Below are 20,548 nucleotides of genomic sequence, written 5' to 3'. Positions count from 1 at the left end.
AAGTGGCTTAAAAGTTTTTAAAAATTAATTGTTTTTTCACTTAATTAGGAATTAACCAATCCTCCTCTGGTTAGTTGAACTAACCTAATGTGTTTGATAAATGTTAAAACATAAGTAATTATAATTTTACTTACAACTTATTTAAAAAAAATCTAAAAATAGAGAAATACAAAGTTTTTGGTACTAGCCACATGCTAGATTCTTAATCTCAAATATTTTACGATAATTTAGGGTTATTTAAGTTAAATGGTTAAATCATCTATTTAATATTGTAAAAAATAAAAATGAAATAGTTTAATATTTTAATTTAAATTAATTATTTAATAATGTAAACTGAATTATTTTTCAAATTATTTACTAAAGAATACACGCATGTTGGAGTTGCAACAAAAATTAAGATAATAATAATAATAATAATAATAATAATAATAATAATAATAATAATAATAATAATTTGTCCCAACAAATCAAAATAATTCAGTAATAATTTGTCCCAACAAATCAAAATAATTCAGAGAAGGCAATAAAATTAGTCTTATTTGTGAAATAAAAAAAAAAACAAATAGAAAAGCATGTCACAAATAAATTAAAGCCTTGTTCAGTTTTTTATATATAATTAAATATAATTTTATCTATTTTTTCATTAATTACATTAATCAATTTATTAACCAAAATATTAAAATACATTTTATTTTTTTATTAAATTTTTTTATCATTTAATATATATTAATACCTTTTAATATTTTTATAAAAAAAACTATTTTCTACAATCAACATCAATAATTTTTTTTTAAAATAATTCAAAATTTATTCAAATAAATTCCAACCAAACAAATCTTAAAATGAATAGCTAAAAACTTGAAAAAAATGTAATTTCAATTTTAGTTCAAAGGTGGGTAATAACTGCTTAGTTTAGATTATTTTATTTTTAATGTAAGAAAATATATTTTTAAATTACAGTTTGCAGGTCAGTAGTCATTTTCGGGTTGCCAAATCAGTAAACTTCAAAATTACATTTGTCAAATATGTACAAGCTTTAAAGTCAAAAAGAAATTATAATATTTAGTTCTTCTAGAAATAATAATGCCTTAACTAGCTGAAATTTGGATTTATATGATGTAATCTAGTTTATCTTTTAATTAGGTTATGTTTTTTATTATTCATAATTATTTTCTTGATCTAGGATTGATTTTGGGTTGTTAGATAATTTTTTTTATATTTATTATATTTATCAATCAAAATATTTTTATTAAATTTAAAATTTAAATAAAAATATTATAATAATTTAATCAATTAAAAATCAATAATAACCTATCTTCCATCAAATAAATACAATTATATATAATATTTCTTTAAGAGAGTTAATAATAGCAACAAAATTATAACGAAAGTAATGACACGAATCCGACCGTGACTTACCACATGTGCATGAGAAAGAAAATTAAAAAATAATAATAAAATTAATAATATTTTATGTCTAAATTCAATTTCAGCGTTCATTCTCTTAAAATCATTTCTCTCTCTCAACTCTCTCTAACGAAAATCTTCTCATAACTCAAAACCCTAAATTTATTCATTTCATTTATACAAAACAAAAATATTTCGTCGAAATGATATGTTTTTCAGCTTCAGTTATACAAAACATTTATTTTTATTTTATATAGTTAACCAAGTTCTTCAATTCAGGTTTAACGAACCTTAAATCATTTTTATGTTTAAAAACCTAACAAAGACAACGTCGTTGAACCCAGAAGAAGAAGCAATGAGCAAATCGTCTATTGAACCCGAAAGGTATTGTTTTGTTTTGCATTCCACATGAAGAAGTCTACATACATGATCATGTTTGAGACCAATATATCCCGAACATGGTCATGTTCGGGACCAAAATGTTCCGAACATGGCCATGTTTGAGATATTTTGGTAGTTCAAATAATAATGTATAATGAACATGCCTGCATTTAAAAATAACTTTTATAATGATATTTTCAGACTATTTTTTGCAGCCGAATTCCCAATGTTGGAATGACATTTTCCTCCAAAGAAGAACTTTGTGAATTCTATAAATCATATGCCCAATCAAATAGATTCGGAATTTACAAAATAAGGACAAAAAATGATGTAGACAATAAGTAGAAATGCTTCACTAATGCTTGTTCCAAGAGTGTTATGAAACCAACGATGTCTAAAAAATCTTTTTAAACCTTGACATATAACTAAGACAAATTATAAAACTAAAATTAATGTAGTTATTCGGAATGAAGAAGAATTTGTGATAACAAGCGTATGTATTAAGCATAACCATACATTAAGCCTTGGGAAGGCACGACATATTAAATCTTACAAAGTAATGGACACACATGCAAAGAGGAGATTGAAATTAAACGATGAAATAGGAATAACTTTGGTCAAAAGTTTTCAATTGTTTGTAGTGGAAACTGGAGGGTATGATATCATGTCTTATGATGAGTGAACATGTAGGAATTACATTTTAAAAGATCGAAGGTTAAGGTTAAGGAGTGGGGGTGTTGAAGCACTTAGTAATTATTTTTTTAAGAATGAAAAGTAGTAACTCTAACTTTTTTACTTTGTTGATTTGGACGAGAAATCCCGAAATAGAAACGTGTTTTGGACATACAGAAAGTGCATGGTTGCCTATGAGTGTTTCTTTGATGTTATCACTTTTGATACAACCTATTTGACTAATCGTTATGACATGCTCTTTGCTCTATTTTTTGGGGTCAATCATCATGGTCAATCCATTTTACTTGAATGTGGCTTATTGTCAAGTGAAGATTCAAAGTCTTTCACTTGGTTGTTTAAAGTTTGGTTGACATGTATGCTTTATCAAGCTCTAAATGCCATAATCAAAGATCAATATAGATCAATGTCAATTGCAATTGAAAAGGTATTCCATGAATCTCATCATCACTTTTGTTTGTGACATATCAAGAAGAAAATTCCTACAAAATTTGGAAGCGATGTTGAATAAAAACCAAAAATAAGGACATAAAAACATTGTATACAACTCCATTACTATTCAACAATGTAAAGACGATTGAATGAAACCATTAGATGATTATCAGCTAGAAGATAATGTCTGGTTAAATTATTTATTTTTAAAAAAGATCTAAATGGATACCTATTTATGTGAAAGACCACTTTTGGGCAAAGATGTCCACATCTCAACGGAGTGAAAGTATGAACGCCTTTTTTGACGACTTTGTGCACTCTAAAATATCCTTCAAACAATTTGTGGAGCAATATGATAAGGCTTTGTTGAAGAATATTGAGAAAGTTGGATTTTCAATCGTTTAGTTCTCTCATACCAATTGTGAGGGATTATGCTTTTTAAAGGCAATTCCAAAGATTCTACACTCAAGAGATATTCAAGTTGTTCCAATAAGAAGTTAGAGGGTTTATGTTCTGTAATATCTCTATATTTAAAGAAGAAATGACAATTATTATATTTGAAGTTGAGGAGAGCATTTTGGGAATTAATGGAGAAAATTTAAGAAATATTACTTACAAAGTGCACTATACTGAATTGGACTATAATGTTAAATGTCAATATCGAATGTTTGAGTTTAGAGGTATTTTGTGTAGACATATCATGGATGTGTTGAGAAAATTGAGGGTGAATGAGGTACATATGTGTTTTATCATGAACTAGTGGCCTAAAGATATTAAGTGTGAGTATCAAACTATCATCAACATTTGCGATTCATATATGTCTATGGAAGAAAAAAAAGTTACAACAATCTAACCCCATTAATGCAAGAGGTTCAACACATTTGAGCAAAATCTGAAGAAAATTGTTCTATATTGCTAACGGCTTAAAAGCCTTCAAAGAACAATTTTTGTCTATAGAAGATAATCATGGAAGGACAGACAAATGCACATAAATATCTCCAGACAAAGGCATAGTAGTATCTTCATCAACATGAATTTTGGTACACTCTCTTGTGAAAGTAAGAACTCGAGTCGACAACTAACTAAGAGAAAACAATCTTTCATTGAGAAAATTGTGAGGAAGTCGATCACCAACTCGAGATCTCAAAAGAAGGTTTAACTGCATTATTTTTTATCTTAATTATTTACAATGGTATGTTTAATAAAAGTTTTGTAAAAGCTTTTTTGTTTCAGCCTACAACTTCAATTCTAACATCAACTCCAATACTAGACGTGAATTCCCACTACCCCATTGACATGCCTGACCATTCATTGACGTTTCTCATGTCATCGCAATTTTTGCTGATAGGGTCGAAAATAGATGTACAAACAGACATTCCCATTGAAAATACAAAAGATTAAGGATGTTAATTTTGTAAACATATTTTAGCTCAAACTAGATTAAGGATGTTAATTTTGTAAATATGTTCTAACTCAAACTTTCATAAGATATTGAATTATTAAAAAACTTATGTTTGTGTTGATTTAGTATATTGGGGATTTTTTCTAGGTTCTTGTTGATTATTAACAAAAATTACAAATAAGATTCCTTTTAAAAAAACGTGATTTTATCTGAAAAGGAATTATATAAAATAGCCATGTTCGGGACAAAAAATACCAAACATGGTCATGTTCGGGACAAAAAATTCCGAACATGATCATGTTCGAAACTAAAATGTCCTAAATATGGTCATGTTCAAACAAAAAAGTCCCGAACACGGTCATGTTCGGGACTAAAATTGCTAATTTGTTTCATAAGTTTATTTGATTTAGATAATGAATTTATAACTTTTATGTTAATTTAGAAATATATAAGGATGTATAATGTAGCAACACGATTAATGTATTTATATGATAATATGTCACCTCAAATGGTATTAATTTGCAATTCATTTAATATATAATGTTCCAATTTGTGTTCATTTATTTATATTTTTGTTCATTTTTTGGTGATGGAGACGTAATCTTTCAGACAATTCCTTCCTAAGAATGTTCACTTCTACATCAGGATTCCCACCATATTTTATCCTTAATGCTTCGATTATTCCCTTAAACTTTAAAAATTAAGTTTCAGAAGGTTAGTATAGAGAATTCTTAAACAATAAAATGTTAAATCCAGATATCACATACAATATATTCCACAATCTATTTTATTATTGGAGTCTTGCCAAGGAAATTTAAAAACATTAAACGTGAATTCAGATATTGAAACGGTGATACCTAAGTCAACAATTTCCATGAACTCCACAAAAACTCGTTTCTGTTTTACCAGGTAAGAAAAAATATAAACATAGATGTGAAATATAAACACTTTTAGATAGCGAAATTCGACTTATTACCAAGGCCTGAGATTTGTCATATTTTTCCTCCCAATGTAAACCTTCTGGAAATGGAAGATTGTAAATTATTTGGATTTCTTTTTTTGTCATATTAATTCAGAAAATATAAAAATGAGAATGTTCTAAAATAGGGAAGAAGATCTGCAAAGGACAATTTTATTTAAGATATCACATGATTAGATAGCCGAAAAAAATAAAATATTGAAAGGATTACTTAAAATGTTAACCATCTTTAAGACTTCAGATAATATATTAAATAATAGCATTTCGTCATTAAGTGTAATGGGAAAGAATCTTCATAACAACGTGTCATCTTTAAATGAACATCAAATTAAAAAACAAAGATAATAATCAGATAAAAAAAGCTTACATATGAAAATGTAGAAAGAAAATTCTCTATATGACCCTATTGGGTTGTTTACTATTTCTGAAATTGATAATTTGGGCTCAATCATCAATTTCTCCACAATCCACATAATTTTCACTTTTCATCGAAAGCATATGGTCTCTGTTCAGCGTGACTTGCTCGCTCCGGAATAAATCTTCACTACATAGAAAATGAAAAAAACACATCTTGATAAGAGTTAAGTCCAAACATTATAATGACTATGAAGAGTTCTAAAGATGCCTTAAGTCTAAATCGGAAAAATTAACTCCACAATGAATTTTTCTTTTTCAGATATTTTGATCGATTCGAAGTATTTGGCATATTTCTTCGAAGTTGTTTCCATGTATGGAGAGCTAAGAGACGACATAAGTTTTTTAATCCTATTAGGCTTCTTTTGCCACTCCAACCTCTACGGGTTAAGGTTGTACAGAACCTGCCAACACTTCAGGTGGTGTTTAAACTCGAACCTCTACGGGTCGAGGATATATGCCTACCACCACCACTTCTGGTGTTTCAACTCGAACTACCGTCCAAAGTTTCTTAATCTTAATCTTCATTTTAGGCTATGATCTAAGTGGGAGTGAGGCTTCTTTTACTACTCCAACATTCCAACCTCTACGAGTTGAGGTTGTATGACAAACGCCACCACTTTGAGTGGTGTTTCAACTCGAACTGCCCAAAGTTTATTAATCTTCCTCTTAAGTTGTGTTCTTTTTAGGGAATCTTTTCCTACCCCAACCACCACATCGAGTGGTGATTCAACTATAAATTTCTCCTTACGTTGGGTTCTTTTGGGGGCTTCTTTTCCTACCCTAACCACCACTTTGGGTGTGTTTCAACTCGAACTTCTACGGGTTGAGGATGTATGACAACCGTCACCACTTCCGGTGGTGTTTCAACTCGAACCCCTATGAGTTGAGGTTCTTCTATAGGGGTGTCTTTGTAAAGTATTTGTGCATAACATCCCTAAGAAATTCATTTGTTTCTATAGCCTCGTACAAGACATGGATCGAGGAATCAAATTAGATAGATGTGTTCATTTTATGTTATTGCGTTGATGTTGCTACATCTCCCAACACTTGTGTGGCTTTTGCTATTTTTTGTGCATATATAGTCATATTCTTTGTATATATAGCAATAAACATTAATTCATTTTTAACAATGAATGAGGTTAATACCGATGCAAACTGGTCTTACTCCCATTTCCCTTGACCATCCCTGCAATATGAGGCTCATCCTCTACAATTTGAGGCTCCACCTCATCTGCCACATCATTTGTCACATCACATGTCACATCATTTGTCACCTCATCTGCCACCATCTCAGGCTCATCCTAGTAGTTTCTTGAAAGTGGAAGGCGTCCAACATCCCTTCTAAATCTGAATCCTCATCGGCTCAGTTCCATTTTATCTATGTAGCACAATTGAAACAATAATCAATATGTTAAAACATTTATATATATATTTGAATAAACCACTGAATTAAAGTACTGAAAAATATTATTTACAACGAGAAAATGTATACGGTCCATTAGGAGTGGCCAAAAAATCCGATCCGAAAGATCCGATCCGTTGATCCGGCCAATCCGATCCGAAAAAATCCGTATCCGATGGATCGAATTCGGATATCGATCCGATCCGATATTTTTACCGGATTTCCGGATCGGGTAAAAAAAAATCGGATACCCGAAACCGATCCGATGATATTTAAAATTTGTTAAATAAATAAATTTAAAAACAAAATATTATAAAATAATTAAATATATCTCTCTCTCTACCTTTCTTTTTTTTTCTTTTTTTTTCCTTTGTCTGTTCACAAATTACAAACCCTTTCAAACGGGTTTCTTAATTCTTACCTTTTAGAGATCTGTTTCTTCTTCTTCACATTCTCCTTTCTTCTTCTTTCTTCTTCTTTCTTCTTCTTCACATTTTCCTTTCTTCTTCTTCACATTTTTCTTTCTCCAGTCAATAGAAGCTGCCGGAGTTATTCTTCTTCACATTTTCCTTTATCTGTCTGTTTCTCAAATCCTCATTAGAAGTTGCTGGAGCTGGAGTTGGAGGCTGGAGCTTGGAGGCAGGAGCTGCTGCGGTAACTTGTAAGTAATGTATTGGGGCGACATTCTTAACATCAATTATTTGATATTTATCTCTATGTTACTTGATCCAAGGCATAAGATGCATCTAGTTGATTGGGTTGTGCGTAATTGCTTTGATGATACCAAAAGCACAATCTTGAATTTGAATGTGAAGCTTCTTATTGATGAAATGTTCAAGCTCTACACTTCTTCAATGCCTCAAGAAGATAAGCAAACAGGTTCCTCTTCAAATAGTCCATTGAAAAATAGGAATGAGAATCGTCAAGGGGAAGTTATGGATTTTGTAAAGTTGTTGACTTCAAGGTTTCAAATGGATGTTGGTTTTGATCATGCTCAAAGGAACAAATCTGAGTTGGATAAGTATCTAGAAGAGCCACTTGAGAATGATTATGAGAATTTTAATATTTTGTCTTGGTGGAAGGATAATCAAAGGAGATTTCCTATTCTTGCAAAGATGGCCCGTGATGTACTTGCTATACCTGTGACAACTGTTGCTTCTGAGTCGACTTTCAGTACCGGGGGTCGCGTCCTTGACTCATTTCGTACTTCTTTAACCCCGAGAATAGTTGAGGCTCTTATTTGTACCCAAGATTGGGAACGAACAACTAAGGCTGTGATAATTGAAGAAAGTTTAGCATCATTGGAGCAACTTGAAGAAGGTTTAATCTTTTAATTGTTTTATTTAATTTTAATTGATTAATATGTTTTTAAATTTACTAATAATGATATTTATAAATTGTTCATTGTTGATTTTCGTAGGAATGAAAGATTTAACTACAGAGCAACCAAGCTTTATAATTGATGATGAGAGTTATGACTTAAGTCTATCATACCAGAACTAGAAAAATGTCAAGGTACATCATCTTGTAATGTTTGATTGAATAAATCATTGTGGTAAAATATGTGAAGCTATTGTGCTGTTTTTTTTTATAGAATAAGCTCATAAATTTTGGGACTCATTGAAGAAGAAGCCACTAAAGTTGATGGAACTTCCTACAAGGTTGCAGCCTACAAGTATTATAAAATGTTGAGTCACTTGGGTGGACTAATGTCTTTTTGTTTAAAAAAATATTGATTTCATTTTGGTATTTGAATTATATTTTTGATATGTATTGTACTTATGCGTTGAATTTTAAGATTTTTAATGAACAATTTCAATTTTCTAGCATATGAAAAAAAATCGGATCAGCGGGTATCCGGCTGGCCGATCCGATCCGATCTGGTATTTTCGGATCGGATAGTGGTCGGATACCGGATCGGATACGGATCGCAATTTTTGAAAAAAATAAAAGCGGATATCCGATCCGAAATACCGGATCGTATCCGATCCGTAGGTTTGGCCACCCCTACGGTCCATGGAAATGACTTGTTTCATTGATCTATCACTTTTGCGGGCATCAACTAAGCCATTAATTATGAATTGGTACAAATTCAACTTTCGGATATTATTATCATTAAATATAGATTTCAGGACCTACAAATATAAAAATTGTGTAAGAGAAGTGTATATAAATTAATGATGCTTTAGAATAAACTTTTTTGGGAATAATTTTATATTTGCATTGTTGATTCTGTGAGGTCTAGATAAAGCTGCTAACAACATAGATTACAAAGTCTATTTTAAAATTATTATCAACTGCTTAGTTGTTTAAAATCTTATCTAACATTTCAATTGTTTTAGGACCGCCGTTGTTTTGTTTTATTCCCATTGTCTTCTCCACGACCTCAACTAATCATCATATTCAGGGTACATTGTCTCGTTTCTAATTGACTTGATAATTTCAAATCTCCCCTTTAGGGATGTCCAATACACACTAAATATCCTCTTCATCTATTTTAAATTTCTCGTCATTCCGTAGGATGATTGCTCACATTTTGTAGTCAAATGACCTAACGAGGTGTAGAGAGAGTTCACCCGTACATTTTGAAAGGCAAAGTGACAAAAGCCCTCTGAAGTTTATGACCTTCGTGGCCTCTTTTTGTTCATATGATCATTGTTTAAGTAGATTTTAAAGTCCTATTGACGAGGTCCATGTCAAAATTATGTTGTGACTAAATTTTTGCCTTTTTGGAGAGGGAGCGGAGGGAGCTGCACACCCTTATCATCAGTCGTAGCAGTTGTGGTCAGCAGTGACAAATCTGTTGTCGAGGGCCGACAGTTCTTTTTATGTACTATACAAAAAATAGATAAATGAACCACACTTAACAAATATAAAAGTGTTAAAAATTCAAGTTTTATTTGAACACTTGTCCAAAAAAGTCCCGAACATGGTCATGTTCAGGACTAAAGCATATATCTAAACACATTACTTAAGAAATAAAAAACACTATCTCTTCAAATTCATGTGGTGATATAGATGCAAAAATAGAAATAAAAAACGTTTCTTTGGCCATATTTTATAAAATCTTTAGATTTGGCCATATCCAAAAACATAAACAAAAAGTTATTGAACATTGCCATGTTTGGGATAAACCTAAAAAAAAGTTCCCGAACTTACCTTATATTAGATTTTTTGATAGACTTAGATGAAGATGTAGGAATCTCATTCTGCTGAAAAGAAACGAAAAAATATAGGGTTAATGTCATGTTAGGGTTAATCAAGTCATGAACATGGCCATTGAAGGCTTACTATTTTCAAAGAAAGAAATCGTCGAGGTTGCAGAAGTCACAGAAGGAGGAAGAAGTCGAAGAAATAGCCGAAGAAGAAACTGAAGAAGTCAAAGAAATAGCCAAAGAAGAAGAAATAGTCAAAGAAGAAACTAAAGAAGTCGCACGAAAGATGGAAACACCGAAATCGCCGAAAATGAAACTGAAGAGGCAGACGGGGAGAAAAATAAAATAAAAAGAATACAAAGAGGCAGATAAGGGAAAAAATAATAATTATTTTTAATTTTCTCTCTCCTGCATAGTATAGCACGTCGAATTCGTGACCTTACTTTAGTTATAATATTGTTGCCCAAATTATTTCTCTTTATTTAAAAGACGATGAAATGTACAATTGGAATGAACTTTGTTTCATTGATCTTTTTCAGATTTTATTTCTTTTAAATTTTAATATATATATATATAAAGAAAATAAATTAGTGTTGTGAACAAAATAAATAAAATTTATAATAAGTCATATTTTCAAATATATATATATATATATATTTATTAATGCCTAAATTAGATATTCAATTTACTTAACTTCTTTCCTAGATACTAGATATAAAGAAAAAAGTGAAGTTTATGTGTCAACGAATCACAGTACAGATATTGATGAATAAAATTGGGATATGGATGAAATATAATGAAATAGAGCCACCTTGAGGTTTCCTATGAAATGAGGCATGGAACGAAGACACTATGAAGAAATTCCGGGAGTTACGAAAGAAGCTTCGATTCATATTGGTCATGGGTTGAGAACGAGAATTGAACTCTATAAGATCAAATCACACGTTGTTCCTTGGTAGCTTAATGGTAGAGCGGTCGGTTGTTAACCGACATTTGATTAAGTGTTTAAATATTGCTTATCACGTTTGCGTAAGAATCTGTTACAAGAATTTTGCGTAATAAGTTAACGCAAAAATTATTATTAAACATATTTTACGTTTAAACATAATTTTCTCTTTACCTCCCTCCTTCAACGTTTAAGTTTATAATCTCAGCATTTTTTTATCTATCACTCTTTCATATCTTTTTATTCATTTTCTTTCCTTTATTCCATCTATTTTTAATCTTTTTTATTCATTCTCTCTAATTTATTTCTAATATTTTTTATTTATTATTTCTCATATATTCCAACTCTTTTTAATATCTTATATATTTATATAAAATTATAATAATAATAATAATAATAATAATAATATATATATATATATATTTCCAAACCCAACCAATCGTAAATAATTTTAAATAAGAACATACTCCTATTAAATATATTTATATATACTGTATCATATTCATAATATATATATAATTATATATATATATAATAATAATATTATTAAATAATATTATAAATATAAAAAATAAATAAGTTATATTTTTTTTATTAGCCTAAGTTTAGTTTAAAAAATAGATAAAAACAAATTATTTTATTAGTAGGATTTGATATCTTACCTATTATGTGTTTATAAATAATAAATTTAACTTAAATATTTTATTTATTTTATTAAATGGGTTGCTCTAGGGAAAACATTACCCTAATTCGAAGACTTACTGGGCTTATTAGGGTAGGGATAAATCGACTTATACAACATTATTGTGGCACAACATATGACGAAGATGTAACCCTAGAAAGGGAGAAAAAAGCTCTAGAGATTTTTAAGGAAGCGCGATCGCCACAAGCGGCACAACACAACACGATCGACACAGCGGCACGATAGGCACATCCACGACACGATCGACATAGACGACACAATATTGTCTTGAGTTGAAAGTCATAAAATCGGCGTCGAAATCAGCATTGATCAAAGGAAGTGCGATAGGCACAATAGGCACTACACGATCGGCACGGGCGACACAATAGGCACAGACAACATGACCCGATCTGCACGGACAACACGATATTGTCTAACGTCGTTCTGTTGTGCAGTTGGTTTTTCTTGTTATTTCTGGTTTCTTTTGACTGCTTTTGGGGAATTGTTGGTTTTCATCTACTGTGCAATTTGCTCCTCAATCAGGCTGGTCTGGGTTGGGTGACTTTTGCTGACTCCTCTATTGTCATCTGCTGCTATAGATTACTGTTGTTGATTTCTGTTGCATGTCTGAACTATTACTAGTTGCTAAGGCATTTTGTTGTCTGCTGCGCAGGCTGAGCCACGATGAGCCTACGCTCGACCAGCCTCCTTAACTGACCTAAAAGCACAAAGAAAAATAAAAGGAGTTTGAAGAAATTGACTGAAAGAGCTGCTACTTCTTCTAGTTGTCCGACCGGTCACAACACTGTTGATGTAGATGACGTTGCCTTCAATCCAACTGTTGCATCGACCAGTCATATGGTTGGTCTATCAACCGGTCGCGCTCGTATCATGACTCATCTCCCAACCGGCCATGACTCACCTCCCTTGACCGGTCATGTAGCCTCCACCCTGATCGGCTTGGCTGCTGTCAACCAAACTAGTAGCGCTACTCCTTCGACATGCCATTTCAGTGCCACCTTAACTGGTCACGATGCTGTTTTTCTAATTGGGCTTACCTCATCCACTACGGCATGTCATTACATCCCCACCCCCAACTGCTCAAATCCCCGATAAGTTGTGGACCATAGGACGAAATGAAATCACAAATCTGGAGGGTATTCAGAACCAAATTCTCAAGTACCTCGCCCAGTTCCAAAGGCATGAACTTGTCCTGACCAATGAAAGGAGCGAGCAAATCATTTATCAATTCAAAATCTGATTCAAGCAAGATTGTAACTCATTCAACAAAGCTGAATACGAGGAAACCGTTCTGTGGTTGGTTAGTGTAATGAGGGAGTTTACAAGTGCCTCAAAACCTAAGCCTACACTACACAAACAAACGCAAACCGAACATGGCAAACCAACAAGGTTTGGGGCAAAAATGTGGCAGCTAATGAAGGCAAGCTCAATGTGGATTCTAACCTAAAAATTAAAACGTTCAAACACCCGCTCTAAATTGAACTCTTCTTAGAAATTGAAGAGGGATGCGTCAACGATTGGAAGCGAGTTGTCGCCGGTCACTTCATGGGCACCCACAAGGCCCCATTCCGAGCAATCAATGAAGAAATGGCCAAAGTCGTTGACTTTGTCTTTTTTGAGTTCCTTTTATCTCAATTGTCGAAAAAGGGCGGCCTTGATTGCTCGGAATGGGGCCTTGTGGGTGCCCATGAAGTAGGGCTGTAAATGAGCCGAGTCGAGCTCAAATTTGCTTGATCTCGAGCTTGACTCGATTTAGTATTTATTAGCTCGACTTGAATTCGAGCTCGAACGAGTTTATAAATTTGAGCTCGAACTCGACTCGACTATTTACCTATAAGTTCGGCTCGACTCGAAAAGCTCGAACTCAAGCTCGAATTCAAGATCGAATTCGAGCTCTAACTCAAGCTCGAACTCGAATTCAAGCTCAATCTCAAACTAAAATTTATTTTCAAAATGAAATATCAAACTTTCATACATATTCAACATTTAAAAGATAATATTTAAAATTAAAAATATCAAAAAAAATCATAACTATTTAAAATTCTAAATTCTAAAATATAAAATTCTAAAATTAAAGTACAATACTATATAAATTGTTTGAACATTCAATATATTAATATTTTTAAGTCACGTTCTTCAAACATATCATAAGTACACATACCTGAATTTAAGCTTACAAATAATTAATATAAAAAATATATGTTAAAACAAATAACTAAAATTTAATTTACTTTAAGGTTTAAGGGTAGACAAAAACAAATTCAACTATTTTCTATTAAATATTAGTATATATAATTAAATTATTTGGGTACAAATATAACAATAATTTATTAACTTATTTATAGCAAGAATCTATTAATTTATTTATATATTACAATATATTATTAATATTGTAAATTCATTTTTTCTCTCAACATATTATATTTTTTTTTATCTTTTATTATATATAATATTGTTTACGCATAATAAGTGTTTTTCTATATAAAACTATAATCAAGTATTTTTTTTATATAGATCTACGAACCGCATTAATATATAATAGTGTTTTTCATATAGATCTATGAACAATTAATATATATAATAGTGCTTTTCCATATAAATCTATGAACGAACTATATAAGCACAAATTTCTCATAATACAAAAAAAAACAAAGTTATTTAAAAGTATGAGCAATAAGTATAGTAGAAATGAAAATATATTTTAATTACCCGTAGGTTTCTTTTGAATGAATGAGAGAAATATTGTAGATGAGAGATAACATAAAAAATGTATTAACCTATTATGAATGAGTGAAAGTAATGATGAAGACAAAAGAAGAAGAAATAGTGAAGAAGGAAGAAGAAGAAATGGTGAAGATAGAGGAAGAAGAAGAAAAATGGTGAAGACGGAAGAAAGAAGAAGAAAAAGAGATGAATAGTCACTTATGATTGATACATTAGAAATTAGGGTTTTGTTTTATGACAATATAATATAATAATGTGGATTATGGCCTTCTATAAGGGATTTGAAAATAGAGAGAAAATAAAAAAAATTGTTTTAAATTTTAAGTTTTTTTATATTAAATAAATAAATAAATATATTATATATTATCAGGCTCGAAAAAACTCGACAAGCTATAGAGAAAGCATTATATGAGCTCGAGTTCGGCTTGAATATTAAACGAGCCGGCTCGAGCTCGACTCGAACTCGATCAAAGTCAATCTCAAGCCGAGCTTTGACTGAGCGGCTCGCGAACAGCTCACGAGCAGCTTGACTCATTTGCAGCCCTACCATGAAGTGACCGACGACAACTCGCTTCCAATCGTTGACCCATCCCTCTTCAATTTCTAAGGGGAGTTCGATTTGGAACGGGTGTTCGAGCGTTTCAATTTTTAGGCTAGAATCCACATTGAGTTTGCCTCCATTAGCTGTCTCGTTTTTACCCCAAGTCTTGTTGGTTTATCATGTTCGGTTTGTGTTTGTTTGTGTAGTATAGACATAGGTTTTGGGGCACTTGTAAAATCCCTCATGACAATAACCGACCACATAATGATATACTCGTATTTGGCTTTGTCGAATGAGTTCCGATCTTGGTCGAATCGGATTTTGAATTGGTAAATGATTTACTCTCTCCTTTCATTGGTCATGACAAATTCATGCCTTTGGAAGTGGGCGAGGGACTTGAGAATTTGGTTCCGAATGCCTGCCAAATTTGCGATTTTATTTTGTCCCATGGTCCACGACTTATCGGGAATTTGAGCAGTCATGGTGGGGATATTGTGACATGCCGTAGTGATTAAGGTGAGCCCAACTGGAAAAATAACATCGTGACCGGTCAAGGTGACAACGAAATGACTTGTCGAAGGAGTAGTGTTGTTGGTTTGGTTGACAACAGCCAGGTCGGTCGAGATAGAGACTACATGACCAGTTAGGGGAGGGGAGTCATGGCCGGTTGGGAGATGAGCCGGGAGACAGGCGCAACCGGATGATAGACCAACTATGTGACTGGTCGATGCAATAGTTGAATTGAAGACAGTGTCATCTACATCAGCAGCGTTGTTACCGGCCAGACAACTAGAAGAAGTGGCAGTATTTTTAGCCAATTTCTCCAAACTTATTTTATTTTTCTTTGTGCTTTTAGGTCGGTTGAGGAGGCTGGTCGAGCGTAGGCTCATCGTGGCTCAGCCTACGCAGCAAACAAACAAATGCCTTAGCAACCAACAACAATTCAGACCTACAACAAAAATCAACAACAGTAATCTACAACAGCAAATGACAATAGAGGAGCTAGCAAAAGCCACTCAACCCAGACCAGCGTGATTGGGGAGCAAAATGCATAGCAGACGACAACCAACAGATCCCAAAAAGCAGCCAAAAGAAACCAGAAACAACAGGCAAAACCAATTGCACAACAGAACGACACTAGACAATATTGTGTCGTCCGTACAGATCAGGTCGTGCCGATCGTGTCGTGTCGCCTGTACCGATCACGCTTCCTTTGAACAATGCTAAATTCGGCGCCGATTTTGGCACCGATTTTATGACTTCCGACTCAAGACACTATCGTGTTGACTATGCCGATCGTATTGTGGATGTGCCGATCGTGTCGTGTTGTGCCGCCTGTACCAATTGTGCTTCCTTAAAAATCTCTAGAGTTTTTCACTCTCTTTCTAGAGTACATCTCCTTCATAGCCACAATAATCTTGTGTAAGTTTAATAAGCTAAATCAAATCTCCTTTGGGAAGTGATCAAAATATTTAAACTAAATTATTGTTTTTTAAAGTTGATTATAGATAATGTGAGATTCACATCACTAGAGAAAAACAACTAAACAAGTTAAAGTTAGACCAAAACCGTTATAATTTACAACATTATAACCATAAGAAACTCAAACAATAGAGTAACACAAATTGAAATTCAGCAAATCAAAAATAAAACTCAATCGATGTCATAGACTGCGTTTGGTCAATTCATCGTAGTATATATTGCTCTTCAGCTTATACAACTCTATTTAAAGTTGAGATTTCTTTGTTTTCTTTTGCTTTTTTAGACTTCCCATTAAATATCTCATTATCTTATATAAGACACATCAAAAGTGTAAGTGGTGACTATTTTTTTTTCTAAGCCCAAAATTCTTCTCAATGTCACAATATCGATGAAAGTTGTCATCATCACCGCCTTTTTCTCCCAATATATTTGTTTCTCTCAAAATTTAGCATCCAATACTTGCGCTTGAGTGGGGTTTCAACTTCTACACTGCTTGGATGAACCGAATCTAAAAAAAATACCTTCAATCCCGACATGAACAAGGAGAGGAGTACTCTCAACCAATTACTCGCAACATTCATATGAAAAGGGGAAATTAATTTCATAATTTAGTTAATGATTTGAGTTTTGATTGAGAAAGTAATAGATGATAATACAATGAATTGATTGGATTAAATACAAATAACTCCATATCAAACAAGTTATTAGATTTTCCCCAATAAATAAATAAGATTATTACTTTACTATCATAATCCCTACTTAAAATCATTGTATTTTTAATGTCTTTGGACCCCTCTTTGACTCACCTGGCCTTCACATAAGCCCCTAATAAATCTTAACATTAGTGGGCTAGAAGAATAAGCCCTAAGCAAATAAGGAATATGGGCTAAAATATGATATATAAACAAACCTTAGGATAAATAGGAAATATATCCCAATATTTTTAATGATACACTTTTTTTTTTATATATTGAAAACAAAATAATACAAGTGAAAAAAATATTAATCGATTTTGGTACATACATTATTCAAAAGCTCTGATACAAATGTAACAAATCCCGAAAATCCAAATGATTGTATTTAGTAGCATACAAAATATATGATACTAATAAGTTTCGGCCGATAAAAAATTGTTTCTTACAACACAAAATGTCTAAATGTAATAATTGCGTGTTCAACAATAAACTCAATGAATTTAACTAAATTTCAAAATATTTAAGCATTTACGTTTTTGATAAAACTAAACCTACCAAAACAATAGAGTTTTAAACTTGCAAACAAAAGACTAATTAAATGTTACTAAAAATTACATAGACAAAGTGAGTAAATAATGTGATCTCGTGAATGGAATGGGACCTTCTTGAAATTATTATTGATGATGAAGACATAAAGCACTTTTGTTTCTTTCTTCTTTTTTATTATTTATTTAAAATTATTGTTCAAAAGAATCTACAATTATTTAGGAAATGATCTAGATATTGATTTATTAAATATATTTTTCTTTTACCAAATCTTTATATCAAAGAAGTCAAAAAAATACACCATAATCTTAATAAATATTCTTTCAATTTCAATTTCAATTTTGACATATTTTCTAATAAGAATTAATTGTATTGCAAACAAAAGTATCAAATTTCAAATATGCTGAATATATCATTCATTTTCTTCTCAATTCCTTTTTTTTTATTGAATATAAAAGTACAAGAAATGGCAAAAAATAATCAAAGAAAAGTGAATAAAATAAAATTCTATATATATGAGATTGTGAAGAAGATCTAGAATGATGTAACTTTATATGTTACTAAAAATAAATAAATTATTGAGATCAGAATCTCAAACATTAATAGCAAAACAGGATTCTAAGCTAAATAATTTGTTTTTATTATTGGTATTATTTATTTTGAATGGATTAGTTTTGTTCTGGTTTGTGTTTTGAAATCTCAATATTTAAATTTATAAAGGTATAAAATATTAAAGTTTCAAAAATAAATGAAAGACTTAGGTATAATTTAGTATTAAAATAAACATTATGACTTATTTGATTCAGCATTTTTTTAAGTTATTTGTGGGGTAGAGATAATTTATATGGTTACGTTTTCTCTTATTTTTTATTAATCAAATATATTTGTGATCTTTTATGATATTGATGGAATAGATTTAAAATAATTTATGACAATTTATTGTTACTTAAACTAAACAAATTTATAATAGGTTTTCACAGTTATATTGCTATCTTTACAATTTAATAAATTTAATAAAATAAAAAATATATTAAAAACACTCTTGACTAATGATGTTATTAATATGGTTGTTGATTGTAATGATGTTAAAAACTAATTAAAAACTAACTAATTATAATTATATATATATATGGTGAATGAATAATGATGTAATTAATATGGTTGTTGATTGTAATTTCTAAATACAACAAATACTTAGCTATCTTTGTAATGTCAATTATATGATGAGAACATAATATTTTTTATTTTGAAAAATGACACTATATTTGTTTTTTCATTGGAATAAGGTGAGAATTTTCTATCCCACTAAGGTAGCCCAGTGGTAAAAGTCGGCTTAAGAAACCAAAATGTCACAGGTTCGATTCAATCTGAAAATCCTTTGAGTTTAATCGGGGTGTCATGTTAGCTCTCCGATCCTTTATTCCAAAAAAAATAATATAGTGAGAATTTTCTTTAAATGATTTATGTATTATAAAATTTGAGATTTGTGTAAGTAAATGAAATTAAACATGACATCATACAAATTCAAATATATACATTATAAAAAAAATGAGAATTATTTAAATATAATAAAAATTAAGTGACAAATCATAACAAATATTAAAATACATACAAATAAAAAAATTAACGAGTACAAAAATATTTTTAAGAAGGTTGATGAGTTTTCAAACAAATATTTAACCTTGTAGATAATAATATTTAAAAAGTTATAGCATAAAAGTTTGAATATAGCAAGATGGAATCCAATATAAGTTTTTGATTGCTAATGTTAATTCTTTTAAATATGTTTTTAATTAGCCATTCATATTTTTATTATAAAGTCATAGTTTATTGTTAAAGCAAACATCTTCACACATAATATATTTAAGTTCAATAAGTAAATAAATAAATAAAATTGTCACCTATAAATCCAATAATTACATTGAAATAACAAGGGAAAGTTGTTAAGCCAAATTGGGTTTTAGGGTTAAAAAATATAATATTAACTTGTGTTGTCTATTTTAATAGTTGAATATTGCATTAAAATTAATTTAAATAGCTAGTTTAATAATTAAATAGTTATTTTAATCATTAAGTATTGTATCATAATTAGTTTAAATAAAAATATAAAACAAATATTTTAATAATATTCTTCTTTTTTTGTGAACTCCCATCTCATAAAAACATTCTATCTAATATTTTTTCACTAATAGTATTGATGTGGGTCTTTTTTATATTATTTTTTTTAATTATTTAATTTATTAATTAGAATATTAAATATTTTATAAATTAAAAATTTTAAAAACAAAAATATATTATAATAATTCGATCAATTAAAAACTCAAATATTCTTTTTTTTTATTAAACAATAATTTTTCAAAAATTTAATCAAAATTCTAAATAACCATAGTTGAACAAGACTATGCAATATTGAAGTCTTGATATTTTTTTTAAATATAATTAATCATACCATTATTTAATGTATTAATTAAAATATTAAAATATTTTTATTTTATCTAAAAAAAATTAAAATAACTAAACTTTTATTAAAATAATTTTTAAAATACATACAAAATTAAAAAAAAAAAAGTCTAAGATAAAACTAGAGGTAGGTCCCATAACTGTCTAGAAGTCTTCTGAAGAACCCGTGACCACCCGTATGTCGGG

The sequence above is a fragment of the Impatiens glandulifera genome, chromosome 1 (assembly GCF_907164915.1).
Source record: "Impatiens glandulifera chromosome 1, dImpGla2.1, whole genome shotgun sequence".
NCBI lineage: Eukaryota > Viridiplantae > Streptophyta > Magnoliopsida > Ericales > Balsaminaceae > Impatiens > Impatiens glandulifera.
Note: the sequence above shows the minus strand (reverse complement) of the source record.